Raw genomic sequence first — 15455 nt, forward strand, 5'->3', positions numbered from 1 at the left:
AATTATATAGTTTCAGACGAACTTGTAAATGAACTGTAAAACAATAATATTTATCGACAAAAATGTTTGAAGAAATTGGGTGTGTATAAGGATATAAACAAGAAAATGAGGCCACGAGAACATCTGCTGGAGGAATTCGAGCACATTATATAAAACACATTTATTTATTCCATTTTTAGCCATTTTTAGCATTTTTAACGATAGCCCAACAATAACACATACCTAAGAGGTAATTACGAAAAAAACTATTTTTTCTTCACAACAAACTTCGCGAAGACAATACTTTTCTTTCTTCCCGGCCAAAACAGAAGAAATCGATTTTTCACTTTCTTCTGTTTTTCGAATTTTTCAAATAGTTTCAAATTAGCACCTAGACCTATACATTGATGGTTAGAAATGTAGGTAGGTACTGTGGATAAAACAACATCACAGTAGGAACCTAACATACCTTCTCTCAATTAGAAATCCAATAATACGTACCACTTACCTTCGCACTTTTACCTTTAATCATCTAGTTATATAGCGTATAGAGTATAGCATTGAAAATCTGTGTCTGAGGCAGCAAAAACTGCCGAGCAGGGTGCTCTCAGAGCTTTGGCGTCGTGAAATTTGCACAGCACGTCTGTATCACAAAATTTTTTTTAGAAATAAAATTCCTTATGTCATGTCGAAAAAGTGTGTTTTGGTAGCGTCCAACTCAAGTACAGATCTGTGCACTAGTGCATTAATCTAAAACAGGAAATATCCAACGAATGAACTATTTTAAAACATTTTTTTGTATCCATTCAATCTCCAAAAAATTAATATTTTCAAAAAATTTCTTGTAAGTTAACATCAATTTTTGTAAGTAAATTATTGTTATTATAATAGTAGAAAAGGTGAAAATACACAACCTCGCTTTTAATTAGAAGTAAGTAGTTCCTATGCATCGTGGTACATTTGAGCCGGAACGCAGTCGGTGTGGAAGTTATTCAATTCTGTACCAGACCTATGTAATTCCAACATTAGCCATGATGTCATCGAGAGGAACGTGTTTTTCAAGCGTTAACTTTTTACACGAACTAAACGAGATGTTTTTTCTAAACAAAGGAGTGATAAATTATGTAGCTCAATTTCTAGCTTTAATTTGTTTCGCAGTATGAATGGAGAAATCACTGGCCAAGATTGTCTTAAGAATATTTTATGTATGGGCCCGGGATAAAACCGTGTCTCCTGCTCCTGTTTGCACAAACATTGCATCTGCATACAAGTGTGCAGCCACGCTTCCATTTTGCATGTTTGCGCAAACATCTGATTCTATGTTTGTGCAAACAGTGTCCCAGTAGACAATTTTCTTTTTTTTTTCTTTTTTTTAAAAAGAAAGACAAACATTCCCGGGTTACGAATAACCTGAAAGTATTTGAAAATCTCCTACTACCACCACATTAAGCAAAAAATGTTGCTTGTGTTGTGATGGAGGACTTAGTCAGCCGAGGAATTGAACACGCTACGCCTGGGTGGAACCCAAACGCGATGTCAACTCGGCCACCGACCGGTCTCGATAATGAATAAGTAGGTATGATGGTTGACGTTGGTTTCTCTCTGATTTGTAGTCTGTAGGTACTTATTGTTAGTATATTGTCTAACTGTTCACGAATAAAATCATAATAATTGATATATTTATTGATAGTTCAAATCCCGGCGTGGGCGCAAAAAATGAAGGTATATTTAATTAGTTCACTATGGGTTACGTTTCATATTATTTCGTCTAAACCTCACTCACATAAGTTCAGTATCGCCCTTGGCCTCGATTCTCGACTAAGTCATTCCACTCGAGCAACGAGTGGTTCGACCCACTCGTTGTTCGAGTGGAGTGACTTTTGACGTTTGACGTATGTAAGTGTGGCCCTTCGACGAGACTCAAGAATAAGGATGTCGACCAATGTATGTACTTTCGACGGCGATTGCAAGCGCCTCGATTGGAGATTGGAGAATTTAAAAATCTATTTTTGGTTTCATCACTTTTAATGACTATCGCTTTTTGAATTTTCATTTTTATGAAATGTCATTGAACCAGATATCACCACTTACAATTGAAACATTACCTTAGACGGTTTTGACTATGTTTATTGACTAGACCTGCATAGCCACTACGCAAATATATTTCAACCCTCATCTTTTTCTTCTCCTCATAACCCCCCGAAGAAATTAATACTTAAATTTAAATTTAATAGTTAAATACTTAAATTTAATAGTTCCAATGGATTCTACAAAACACGTCATACATTAACACGAATGCAAAACCTAACCTAACCTAAATAGAAATAATGCGGTCAAAAAATTGAATGTAAAGCAACGTGCGATGAACATATGTTCGCTAGACATCACGTGGAGAGATCAAAAAATAAACTTATGCAGAAGTAAACAAGAGATGAAGACTTAAAAAAAAACAAATGGCGGTAAAGTTGCCAAATTCCGCTGCACGCTTATACGCAAAAAATAAAAATAAATAACACTTGGTTTCAACTTTACTACCACAAGAAACAACCAACTATTTATGTCGGGGGAGATTTTTTCCTTCTTTTCTCAATTAAGGCGATGCCATACGTAGTAATTCAAAATCATGTGTTTTTGGATTGAAAATTTGGTCGCCTAGAAATGTTTCAGATGCTTTAATTAAATTCTGCGAGTAGAATACATCTTGACCTTTGAAATAATCGAGCATTTTTTAGATAAGTCTTTTTATAAGCCCAGAAAAAAATAATGTAAAGGCCTATGAAAACTGCTTTAAAGTTCAAAATCTCCTACTTACGAACCCATTTTCGGTTATGATTTTATTTTATAATGTTGCGAATTAAGTTATTTATAAAATGATCGAAAAAAAAGTAATATTTATGCCTGAACATCCACAAAATAAAATAAAAGGCACTTTTTGGCCATGTTTTTTTCTTGCATAAATCAAAATAGGCGGATGGTGTTAAGCGGGAATTTAAACCTTATCGCCATCTACGTAAGGGTTGTTATTGATAGCGGCTCAATTTAAAATATTACACGACGTAGTGCATCGCCTTAAAGTGAAGGTTCGGAAATAAGCATAAATTATTTAAATAACTCAATCTAAGGAACTACTAACCTATTTTGTACATATTTTTCTATCTCCCTTGAGTAAAAAAGATGTTAATTTTTTTGATAACACTTTATTTCCAATTAAGTTTAAATCTTGTGTTTAAAAAAAATTGCGTACCTGTCAACTTGGCACATTTCTCGAAAGATGAACAACCGATGGAGAAATCAGTAGTCATTCGGTAGGTACTTTCAGTGACGCCAAAGAGTTCATGGGTATGTTGAGGTAGAAAAAGATAGGCGCAAAAACCGTTGATAGGCACATCGTTGAGACAGCAGTAACTAAATTAATAGGTGGTATCTCACTTTTTCCTGTATCGATGGGGAAAATTAAAAGTTCCTCATTCGAACTTGTGCAGGTAAAGATATGCCGTTGTTAGCTCTTTTGTAGCCTCTCCCTCTTTCTGGTTCACAACGCAGTTCTCAGCGGCAAGACCATATCCACACATCACAATGCAGCGTGACTCAAGCATCAAGTCATAAAACAAAACCTTTGAATTTGATTACTTTTTTACTTTTCTTGTTTTGAGGCCAGTTCGCGATGTGAGTCATACCCACTGCTGCGTATCCAAATATGGCAGAGTAAAAAAACGAAATTTAATCAGCCTCAAATTTAAAATAAGTACCTACTTTAAAATTTGGAAGATTCCTGTTCTCTTATGCCAGCTAAATTCGTGAATTCATTAGGTAGGTACAAAAATATGGTGCGTTTATTTAATAATTTTGTATTCAATAATTGGATAAAATAATAATGTTATTTAAAATGTAGGTACATAATATTATGCTTACAGTTTGATGATGTTTCTTAGTGTCCTTCAGTTATGGGTCCAGTCGTAAAACTGTTTTATAGTCACCACTTTTTCGTTATAAACAAATCAAATGAGTTTGACACACACAACACTGAATTCGTAACTTATAAAATTAAATTCCTGGAACACAAATTTTTCTTAACAATTATTAATAAAAGAAAACACTCCTCTCAAACGACTATTAGTGTTAAAATGTGGAATTTATTCGTTTCAAATAAACGCAATGTATTCCACAGATAAATTCAAATAATAGTTGAGAGTAATGATTTTTTAGCAATTTCACGAAAGTTCTTAATAAAATAACACAAAACATAAAAATCAAACTGCAGCTATAAAATATAATAAAAAATAAACAAAACACTTCAAATTAAGAACGTTTTAAATCGGAACTACGAATTTGTATCATAATCATAATAATGAAAATGGGGGCGTTTGTCGAATGTTTGAAAAAGAACACTAACGGGAAATGCGCGCCACCGCGGCTGAAGTATTGCCAGAACTGAAAACACTGAACGCTTCAAGGCGTGCTCACGCAACATGAACCAAAAAGCAACTGGTAACTGGCGCACAATGTGGTGGCGTGTGGCTAAAACGCTATACTGTCGCCTACCTAGATCTGGAAAACAAAACATAAACACCTAATCAAAAAGTCAAAGCATCACAAAGCGTAAACGTAAACGCAGTATTTGTAAAGAGTATTTGAAAAATACCTTTTGTATATAGTTCTTTGACATATTTTTGTGTCGTGCAGATGAGATTCGCTTTTGCCGCGTAAACGGGATCGGCCATTGAATCGGAAATAAAAAAGTAAAAATAAAGTTGATATAAACCCATTGGAGACATGGGGGAGCTTCGGCCTTATTTTAGATCTTGAAATGACAAGTTTAGACTTTGACGAGTGAGGAATTCCTGTTGAAATTATGAAAAAAATTCATCGTAAATTGTAAGAAACGCTAATAAGCATTAATTCATTTTTAGTTTAAAACATTTTAAAACAATTAGATATCATTATCAACGAAAGAAAACTATCAAATCTAGTCGGAAATATTTAAATATTTTTAATGTATTTATAATTATTTTATTCTCACTCTATATTATTTCATTTTATCGATGTAGGTACCTTATATTTTTTACCTCTCGATTTTAAAATTATGTTTTTAAATGTGAAACCACCATAGACATATGAATATTAGTAGACCTGCCCTAAGTGATTAAAAGTGTATTATCCCCACTCCCCACACCGGTTCCATTGGAGCCGGCTGGGCTCGCGTATGGCCTCAAGTGAAATTTGAAAACGTGACGTCATCATTCTTGTGCGAACTATGGTCGAGGCATCATCGGTTCATTTTACGAAATAACACGGCAAAATGTTGACTTGTACTATGAAAACTTGTAAAAATAGATGTGAAAAAGAGAATAAACCCAATTGTCGTATTACATTCCATATATAAGCATTATTTTACTTTATTTTAAGCATATTCACATCGTATAATATAGATCAGTTTTAGAAACATATACTATCACATCGAGAAACGTCTGGACGCGAAACACAAAGCTGGTTGGTTGCTGGGAAGTAAATTATGAACATTTATAAAAGTGTCTTAACTAAATACTTAAACGAAATATTCGACTCTGAAAATGCAACCGAATTTTTTTGCCGAATTTGGACTTCGCAAATTTGTTCATAACGTGGCGAGTAATTTGCGCTCCCATGTAAAAATGTCTATTCATTCAAAAGCAGATTTTACTTTTAAGAAGTAAATGGTGATATTATAATGCGAGATGCCTATTTACTGTCAGATTGATTTATTGACGAATCACAGTCAGTCTTACGCCCTTTGTTCTTCAACAGTTGATTTTACCCCTCGCCATTATCTTCTCGTCTATTAATTCCTATGTCTGTGGAAACCACTCAAGAGTTCCAACTGCTCACAACCGTCTGGAACAAGTGAGACTATGATTGTATATGGAAGGTAGAGGAGAAACATGAAACCGTAAAAGACAAATAAATAAAATGAAATCGGTATCAACTCGGAATCGAATGCAGCATCTCGGTCTTATCGGGACAACGTCTTTAACCACTCGACCATTGGGACCTAATCAAAGTAATCCCATAAAAATCGGACATGTTTCTCATATTTTAGGTGAGAAACCAATTCTTTTTGTCGATCTTGTATTTCAAATTCAAAATAAACAAAATTATCATGCAACTAATTTTTATTTTTTAAATATGGTAAAAATTAGTTGAAAGATAATATTTGTTAATTTTGAATATGAAATATGAGATCGACAACAATGACTTATAATAATTAGGTCCCAATGGTCGAGTGGTTAAAGACGTGTCTTGTTCTGTTCAATGTTTCTTTTAGATTTATTATTATCTTCTTCTTCAATGATATAATACATTCATAACCTTCAAAAGTTATTAAAGAAAAGTTTTTCCAATAAAAAAATGGATATCAAATTAGTTAAAGTATATTCGATAAGATGGTTCTTTTAGTCAGGTTCCACAGTTAATTATTATTGAAGTAAGTAATTAAAAAGAAACAACAACTTAGGTACACCCAGCATCACAAAAATCGCACCTACTGCAAAATCTTACGAGACAATAAAGTGATCGTCTCTTTTGGTTTGCAGCGTCGCGCGTCGTCGCCCTGATTCACGCCTCCGGATGAAGCCACTGTCTTTTTAACCCATCGGCATACTAATTTTTTTTGTGACATCTGTGCATACTTGAGAAGGATTATCACCCCATATTTTCCCAAATTAAACACTTTTTATGCTTTTGTATACAGGGTGTCCGGAAACTCGTAGTACAAGCGGGAAACTGGTGAATCTACATCACATTTGGAGTCGATTTTGTAGTATATTTTTTTTTTTGATTTGAGCTTTCGTTATCGAGTAAATCGAGTTTGAAGTTGATTTTTGTAAATTTTTTTTTTTCTTTTTTTAATCAAATTCTTATAAATTATTACTGAAGATCAAAGTACCCAACTAATTAAAACTATTTGAAGCATTATTTTGAAATCACCCTTCATTTAACCCGGTGTAATCATAAAATATTTCTGCTCTGCAGGGTTAAAACATCTGTTGTTCAACCCTAAACACCAGAAAAAACTTTAACCCTAAAATAGCCGAAAAATATTTTTTTTTGTTTTTTTTTTTTTTTGTGAAAATGCTCAAATCAAAAAACTTTATGTTTTTTTGGGTTCTCCATGTGGTGTAGATTCTCCAGTTTCCCGCTTGTACTACGAGTTTCCGGACACCGAGTATATTATAATTTTATTGTGAACTATCTAAGTATCTGGGAAAAGTTTTAGTCGCCCCAATGGGGCGGGCAATATGCCGATGCGAAAAAAGTGCAAACCCCCCAATCAATCTTGGCTGCAGGTATGCCGACGAGTTAAACAGTTTGAAAATCCGTCGAACGGCAAGTTGCCGAGTTAGTCTAGTTGTGGTGTTCATTTTAAGGGGTTGTTTTCTAATTATTCACGTGTGTCCTCTTCAACGTTCGTATAGTGAATGACCTATATTTGACTTAACCTGCTCCTTTTTTAGGTCAAGAAGATGACACATGTTGTACCACCCGCATCATTTTTTAACGTCCTGTATTCGGAAAATTTCTATCGTTTATGAAATGAAACTCTTGTCTGATAGTAGGTCATTAGATGTACATTCAACTGATGTCAATATTGATGATTGGGTTTGATATATTACTTATTTCCGAAGATGTGCGAGTGAAGTTGTGCACTTGTGGTAAAATATCATTGAATTACGTAAACATCTTTTTTATAATGTTATTTTGTGTGCACGCAGTTCCCCTGAAATTAAAATCATCAATATATTTATTATACCGGTCAGCAATGTGTTAAGACAATGTGTTGGCTCAGTGGCAGTGATGGCCAGCCAACAGTAAGTTATAAAATAATTATTATGATATCATCACGAAGCAATGACCAATAATGTTATTGCAACACTAGCAAGGTGTAAAGAAATTGCCCGTAATTAGGAGTCAGAATAAAATCGTCGCATTTTTCATTCTTACAACATTTGTGAGAGTTTGCATAAGGGAAATTTTCATACAAAACTTAAATTTAGATTTGAGGCCAAAATACTTAGCCAAACTGAATAATTATTGGTTTCATCAAAAGATATAGCAAATATCTAATAAAGATGTGTACTATTTTATTTATTAACAATTTATTATACAAGGTTTTCCAATAAGAGGTGTAATTTTGATATTCAATCGTAAAAGATCAATGGTTTCGTTGCTTGTGTGGCGCGTAGCACCGTCTTGTTGAAAGTAAAGTAAATGACTCCGCCGGACCATAAACCATACAAACAGTCACACGTTGAGGATAGAGAGGCTTTTCAACAATAACTCTTGGTATTTCCGAGCCCCAGATGCGACAATTTTGCTTGTTGACGAAGCCACCGAGGTGTAAATGGGCCTCATGATGTAAATCATCACTCAAGATGATTTGCATTTGATTCACTCAAGTGAATTTTAATCATTTCAATGCGTTGTTGAAGCGTGCATTAGCGTTCCATTTTTATTAATGGCGTAGTTTCTACTTGTCAAATGTCAAAAAATGACAGCTTCAAAAGTAACATCTACCGAAATAGCGCGGGCTATTCAAAATAACACCTCTTATTGGAAAACCCTGTACAATATAGACCATTTAAAGAATTCATTTCTTCATGATTTTAGAGGAAACTTATTTTTTAGTTAATGATAATTATTAAAAAATAATTTTGATATATTTACTATGTTAAAGTGTAAATAAAAAAGCACATTGATGGGCGTTAATTTTAAAATACTAATGACATTGGAACACAAATTTGTCGGATGTAAATTAAAATTTCCACCCAAATAACGCTTTTTTTACGATATTATTTAAAAATTTATTTTCATAATATTAACACGGTTGATAAGGCAAGATTATTATTTTATTAGTTACAACTCCGTATGATTTATTTGCTTTTGGATTAAAAAAAGAAATTCAGGTAAGGGTAAGGGTATTTTAGCCCCAAATCCAAATTAAAGTTTTGTATTCTTAAGTACCAAAATAATTGTATAAAGACATTTATCAACATAATGTCTATAGAAATCATTATTATTGTGTGTACCTATTAATATCCAATAAAATCAAAAATCCTAATAATTTAAGCTGTGTGTCTGTCTGTGATTTTAAGTCTGGTCCAGTGAACTCTGATTTGGTTTGAATTTAAGTTCCATTTTCAAAATCGGAACTGATTGTGTCAAGAATTTAGACAATCCCGTGATTTTTCACTGGTTTGCGCTAGAATTAACATAAGAACAGAGATGCTAGGACAGTGGTAATCACGCTTTGCAATATCACGCTCATCCGAATTTATAAATCCATATACATACTTATTACCTACTAATAAACTCATTTTCCTTACGGTTTATAAAAAAATATAAAACAGATTTCACGGATTGAAAGTTTGAGATCCCAGTACTCTCTTAAATATTACATATACATAAATTGAGAACCTATGATAATTCATAATTGAATAGGTACAATGGACAGGATTTCTTTATTTGTTTTTAGTAAATAAACTTAATGTGCGATACCAAAATGAACCATTCCTAAACGTTACAGCATTCAAGTCTGTCAGTCACCCGGAATATGCAATCACAGCATCCATTCAACGGAAATTGCTTTAATTGGGATTAACATTGTACAATGCCAACCACCCCCCGCCCCCGGAATCTGACGCCACAAGCCCTGAGCTTAGGATTGATAATAAGATCGATAGTAGTACAATACACTATACACTAGGCTAGATTACTCGTTTCATTCTGCAGTCTGGAAAAGTGGTAAGGATGGATTTATGACGACCCTACCTATGGGTACGACTTAATAATATGGCGAGTCTAGTAAAACTTTCCTTTCTTAAATGAATATGTATCGCAAATATTGTTGATATATTTCGTACATCAATTTCATTATATAAGCATACATTTTGAAGTTTTTTTCATCTAGTAGGGGAATATTTTGATAAAGCTATTTAAATTGATAGTATTACAGTATTTTGTCGGCTGAAAAAAAATAAATTATTTTGGATTTTTTATTTTTATATTTTGTACCTACATACTGTGTGGATCAAATTCAACAATATATTTATTTATATATGTGTTTTAAGCAGTCATTTCCTGCACTATTTACGAGTATAATTGCTTAAATATTGTTATATATGTATGTTAAAGCCTTAATAGGCGTAAAATAAATAAATAAAATAAAAATAGTTCCAACTGCTACCTACTGTCCAGAGCCAGTGGGTCATTTCATACAGCGTTTCGCTTCTGAAAGGTGATCTTTCACCAGCCTAATCTTATGCATAGATGGATGAACACAGCAGGAAACCAGCATGAATCTAGCAGAAGACCAGCAGTAGATCAGCAGGAGACCAGCAGGAGACCAGCAGGAATGTAAGCGTTTCCCAGAGGTGGTCAGAACTCTCCGAGGGTTGCAATTGATGATTATGAAAAACGTATTAAAAATAAACAAGGTCACTCTGTAATTAATTTGAAATACTGTAGGTAACTTCTTTGTTATAATAAAGTTATTTCCCCGATAATAATTAAATGTTTATACCTCTCCAACTATCACAACAAATTATCCGTTTTCCAACTAACCTTTGATATAGTTTGAGCAGGTACCGGGAGCCTTCAGAAAAAGGCGAAGCTTAATGCCAAACAACTATTTTGATTAATCTTTATAACGAATTGGTGTACATTATGAAAACCAAAAAATATGTTTTAGTTCAATTAAAGGTTTTCCTATCGCTTCGCTTGAGTAGAATACAAATAATAAAAAAATCAATAAAAAATATAAATGCAAACTACTACAAAAAATATTTTCTCAATAGAGTATTTATAGTATGAACGCATAAATGAAATAACGTTTTTATAGCTAATATTATCTGTTTCACTTGATTAAATTTTTTGCTTTCTTATAAAATTATTTATAAAATAAGAAAAAAACAGTTTTTTGCTTGAAATCGAACGTTTCTAGACTCCGTTTGTCAAGCGATTTTAATGCCTATTACCTACAACATAAGGTACACCAAGAATATACACATTTTTGGCTTGTAGCTTCCTCTTAAGCATTGAGCACGAGTTGGTAGTTGGTAGTACATTGATTGCTTTCGTATTTATTTTATGCATCACTTTTATTTTACTTAAATTTGTTTTATTTAAAGTAAGTAAACACAGACTGGAAAATAGGGGTGGATCACGATCGATCGATAAAGAATTTATCGCTACTATCGATAACTTGTCATCGTTCCCGAGTACTACTGCAGATCGCTAACGTACAAATAACAGTTCACGTCGAATAAATTAAGAACACGTTATGAACTGTTGTTTGTACATTGACAATCTGCAATCACGTTCGGGAACGATGAAAACGGACATTATCGATAAAACATTTATCGATCAACCGTGCTAGACATCGATCTCTTGGGATGAGGAATACGTTGCCCGCAACTAGTGATTGTTGAGTTGAAAGTCGCTGCTTTATTTCATTTCGAATAGGAAACAAATTTTTCGTTTGCTTGTCGTTTTTTCTCGGCTCCGGATTTTAAAACCCTGTTACAGGCGCATTCAAAATTCAAACACCAAGAGAAAAATTGCTGGGAATCAAATTGGTAATGTCAAAAACCGTATAAATAAATAATGGTCAAATTCATATATTATTCTCTAGCTAATAATCCTCAGTTTGTCAGCAACTCCGTTATGCACTGTGATTGCTGAAACTGAGAAGGTAAATACATCTTACGATGCTTTTAGGCTGTAGGTGAAACCCAATATCCCAAAGGCTGCAGCGAAGGGGAATTCCCCGTGAACCTTCTTTGAGGGGAGTTATTGGGGAATTTAAGGCTTCTTTTATATCGCGGATATTATGTTTTTAAGAATGTCTTAAAGGTAATAATATAATAGCGTTACTGCAGTTATATTTATGTATCCTGCTATTCTTACACACTGTAACCAAATGTCAATTTCCTTGTAACAGCCGATAATGAATAATAAATAAATAAATAATATATTGTGTAATCATACAACAGATGCGGGAGATACTGTCGGTAGCCTGGTGGGTAGGACGCTCGACTTGGATCGAATCGGACCGAGTTCGATACACACAGCGGGTAAACTAATTATTCCTTGTTCAACAACGGTATTTGAATGAAATCTGTCTACTATTGGGGAAGGGGTAGAGGCAGTGGGAGAGGGTTTAACATGAGGAATCTCATTGTAAAACCCCTTACATAGCTCATAATAGGACAGCTAATAAAATGTAAGACCCCCTACATCTATAAAAAATTCACTTTTGTTTCAATTCCAAATATTACCCGACGTGGTGAATCGCCTTAAATGACGGCAGGGAGTAAAAAAATGTGTCTAGAATAGAGTTAATAATACCCGCCCTAGATCTAAAAAGTCAATAAACAAAACAATGTAATTGTATTGAAAATGAAATGCATTCTGTTAGTAATAAAGAACAGTAGTGAAAGTAATGGCACTGCATACTGAGTTACCTTCTCTGGTCGTGCTTATAGGACGAGGTCATGTGCAGTAGCTCTGACATCACTCCTGTGCACTATTGAGAATGACTGCAGCCAGCAGAAGTTGCTGCTGATATCACTCTTTCTAGAACGACCGTGATTATCATGAATTGTGACGCATTCATTGAAGTGCAGTGAACGCATGGATTAATGATACATTCATTACAAAAATTCTATGTAAATCCAAATAAGTAAGTACCCAATATCTTCACCTACTTATAAAATATTTTACCAGACTTTGCGTTCCAAAATTTTTAAAAGTGCAACCACATTACTTTACAGGTCATTCTTGAGTGAAACTAATTGATTTATGATACAAGTACATTTAAATATACAGAATTAATCAATTCTGTAAAAAATATTAAACCCATGACATTGACATGACTGTGCAATAAATATCCGGAGGGTGCGTGTCATACAAATTTTAGAAAATTTACATCTTCCTAAGGTTAATTTCATAACAGCATTCTTTATGAATTTCCATCGTCGACGGCAATAAAGGTTTTTTTAGACCAGAGGTTCCTAAACTTTTTTGCCCCGTAGACCACTTGCCAAATTTTTTTCTCCGTAGACCCCCTGTCTGCCGAATGTTGACTTTTACTAAAACTATTAACGTCCCATGTGATAATCATTTATTTTTTAGTAAAAATATTCCATTCCCTTGCCTGTTCAACAATTGGGTGGCGGTATAGTTGCTCTGTCTTTACATTGTGCAGACAGAGACACCTTTGTGAGGTATTACACCAAATGAAAATGAAGCAGGAAAAGCAACGGGAATTTCTTTCTGTAGCTAGCCCTACAGAACTGCCCCTTAAGGTCTTTGTCAGTGCTTATTCCAGTCAGTTCTTCTTGTCACATGATATCCGATTCTTCAACGTTGCATTTTAATAGTAAAAATGTCCTCAAACTTACTTTTGAAGTCTGTGTGAAGTACATCTAAATGTTGAACGTCATTATTACCCTGGACGTTTTTCAAAAACATGTTGGGGAACTAGGAAAATTCGCGGCTTCCAATGTGCAAAGATTTGCTTGAATATATTAATTCTGACTAGAAAAGGAACGTAGACTCTATTTATATACCTCAATAAACAACTTTACGATATTTAAACATACAAATATCAAATAAGTAATTTCTCTGCCTATTATATTTGTCTTAGGTCCATTGTGTCATTTACGGAACTCCTAAATGTTGAATTGAGGTAAATGGGGGTCCGCTCGTATGTACCCCTATTTGAATCACGTGGACCCCCAAATTTTTTTCGCTGACATAGACCCCCAGCATGCCGATATCGACCCCTGGGGGTCCATATAGACCACTTTGAGAACCTCTGTTTTAGACAATCGACTTACTAACAAGTTGGGTCTTGTAATTATTTGTCAAAACTGATCTACGACAATATAAAGGGCCATGGTTGCATCCGGGAGAAAAGAATAAAAAATAAGTTTTATATATTATTTTTTTATTGGTCACATTGTAAAATATTAATATTTAAGTTGAGATTTTGGTGATGGAATTTAAGATCTAATAAAATCATTGCAGTAAAAAAATATTACAAATAACAATATCAAGAAAAACGCAAGATTTTTCGAAAACAGAAAAAAAAATAACATAATTGATTCTGGAATTTAAGCTGAAATTCTTGAACGATTTTTAGATTAAAAGGAGGTTTGTTAATGTGAGTCATTCCTGGAAAGAAATAGGTATGTGTTAATAATAATAGAACACAAAATAAAGCACGTTTAGTTTTTAGATGCAAAGCGAAATAACGAAACACATACGAAAAGACAGCTAATAACGGTACGTGAATAGATGAAATATATACACATGCCTGTCTAGCATACAACGGAACGCATTAGAAAGGGATATCCATTCAAAGAATATGTAAGTACAACTATACGAGTATTATTATGAACGCCCGCCATTTCTTTATGCGGCGGTCCACTGACGGGCGAGCATGCAACAAAAATCTGTGTGAATAATTGTGTTTATTGAAATAATGAGTGATATTTGAGCACACAAGAATGGAAAAAAGATTTGGTTTTTGATTTGAGTACCTCTCAAAAGCGTAGGGAGGCAATTTGTATCACAAAAAGAGCCTAGAGCGACGTGTTCGTGACAGCTGGTGACAGCTTCTAGCACCAATGAACTTATGTGCCATACTAAACCCTGTACATCTCAAGTATGTAAAACGTAACTAATATATTATATAATTCTATTTAAAAAAATCTATTCCAGCGACATTCTGTGATATCATATCACCTGTATCCATTATACGTAATAATTAGCAGCAGGCTATGGACTGAACACTAAACTAACAAGATTCTCCGGCGGAATAAATTGGCAGCACTTCCGTCCGCCGCTTCCCGCGTCAGGTGATTCAATTACCTGTTTACTTTGTGACATTCGATAGCACCCGGTGGAAGTAGGTGATATTCGCAGATCGATCTAGAGTTAATAAAGAAAGGATGTCTCACTGAGGCGGGTACAAAAATACATCTGACGTCAATCATGGCATTAAGTGATTTTCACCAGTGTTATAATAATAAATGATATACACATATAAATAGCTTGGATCACACTAATTATAATTGTCATATAATGGTATATACCTCAATGTTAAGACCACGCATTCCGAATGTCTACCGATTTATAACACATTTCCCTTGAACACTTTAAATTTATGTTATTCTGAAGATAATTTCTACACATTTGCCAAGACGAAAAAGTTCATAAAATTTATTACAAATTTCCCCAGGCATTCGGATTCTCTTTATTCGAAAAGAGATCAGCTTTCCAAGCTGGTCACATGATTACTTTCAGACCATTTCGTCTCTTGCGTCCGTCAAAATCTCGCAATGCCACAGAATGTGATCGGCTGATTGGTTGTTGTCACCCCACACACAGTTTGGACGGGGAGACAGGGTCAGGCTGTGTAATCTTCCCCTGAATTC

At 34.1% G+C, this 15455-nt stretch overlaps 2 protein-coding genes across 3 annotated transcripts in view; one reads left to right on the forward strand and one right to left on the reverse strand.

Annotated features, from left to right (window-relative positions):
• SP1173 (major facilitator superfamily domain-containing protein SP1173) overlaps positions 1–4455 on the reverse strand; it is a 156532-nt gene extending 152077 nt beyond the window's left edge. The window contains exons 1-2 of one of the 2 annotated variants that reach the window (XM_089631679.1): positions 4373–4455; positions 3892–4031 (exon numbers count right to left, since the gene is read on the reverse strand). The gene's annotated coding sequence lies outside the window, so the exon portion shown is untranslated. Of the gene's footprint in view, positions 1–3891; positions 4032–4272 lie in introns of both variants that reach the window. The other variant, XM_089631680.1, reaches the window with a different exon arrangement.
• The window catches only part of LOC149423623 (whey acidic protein-like), a 64613-nt gene that overhangs the window by 35492 nt on the left and 13666 nt on the right, over positions 1–15455 (forward strand). The window lies entirely within an intron of this gene.

The sequence above is a fragment of the Hesperophylax consimilis genome, chromosome 5 (assembly GCF_061612785.1).
Source record: "Hesperophylax consimilis isolate HC1 chromosome 5, BYU_Hcon_1.0, whole genome shotgun sequence".
NCBI lineage: Eukaryota > Metazoa > Arthropoda > Insecta > Trichoptera > Limnephilidae > Hesperophylax > Hesperophylax consimilis.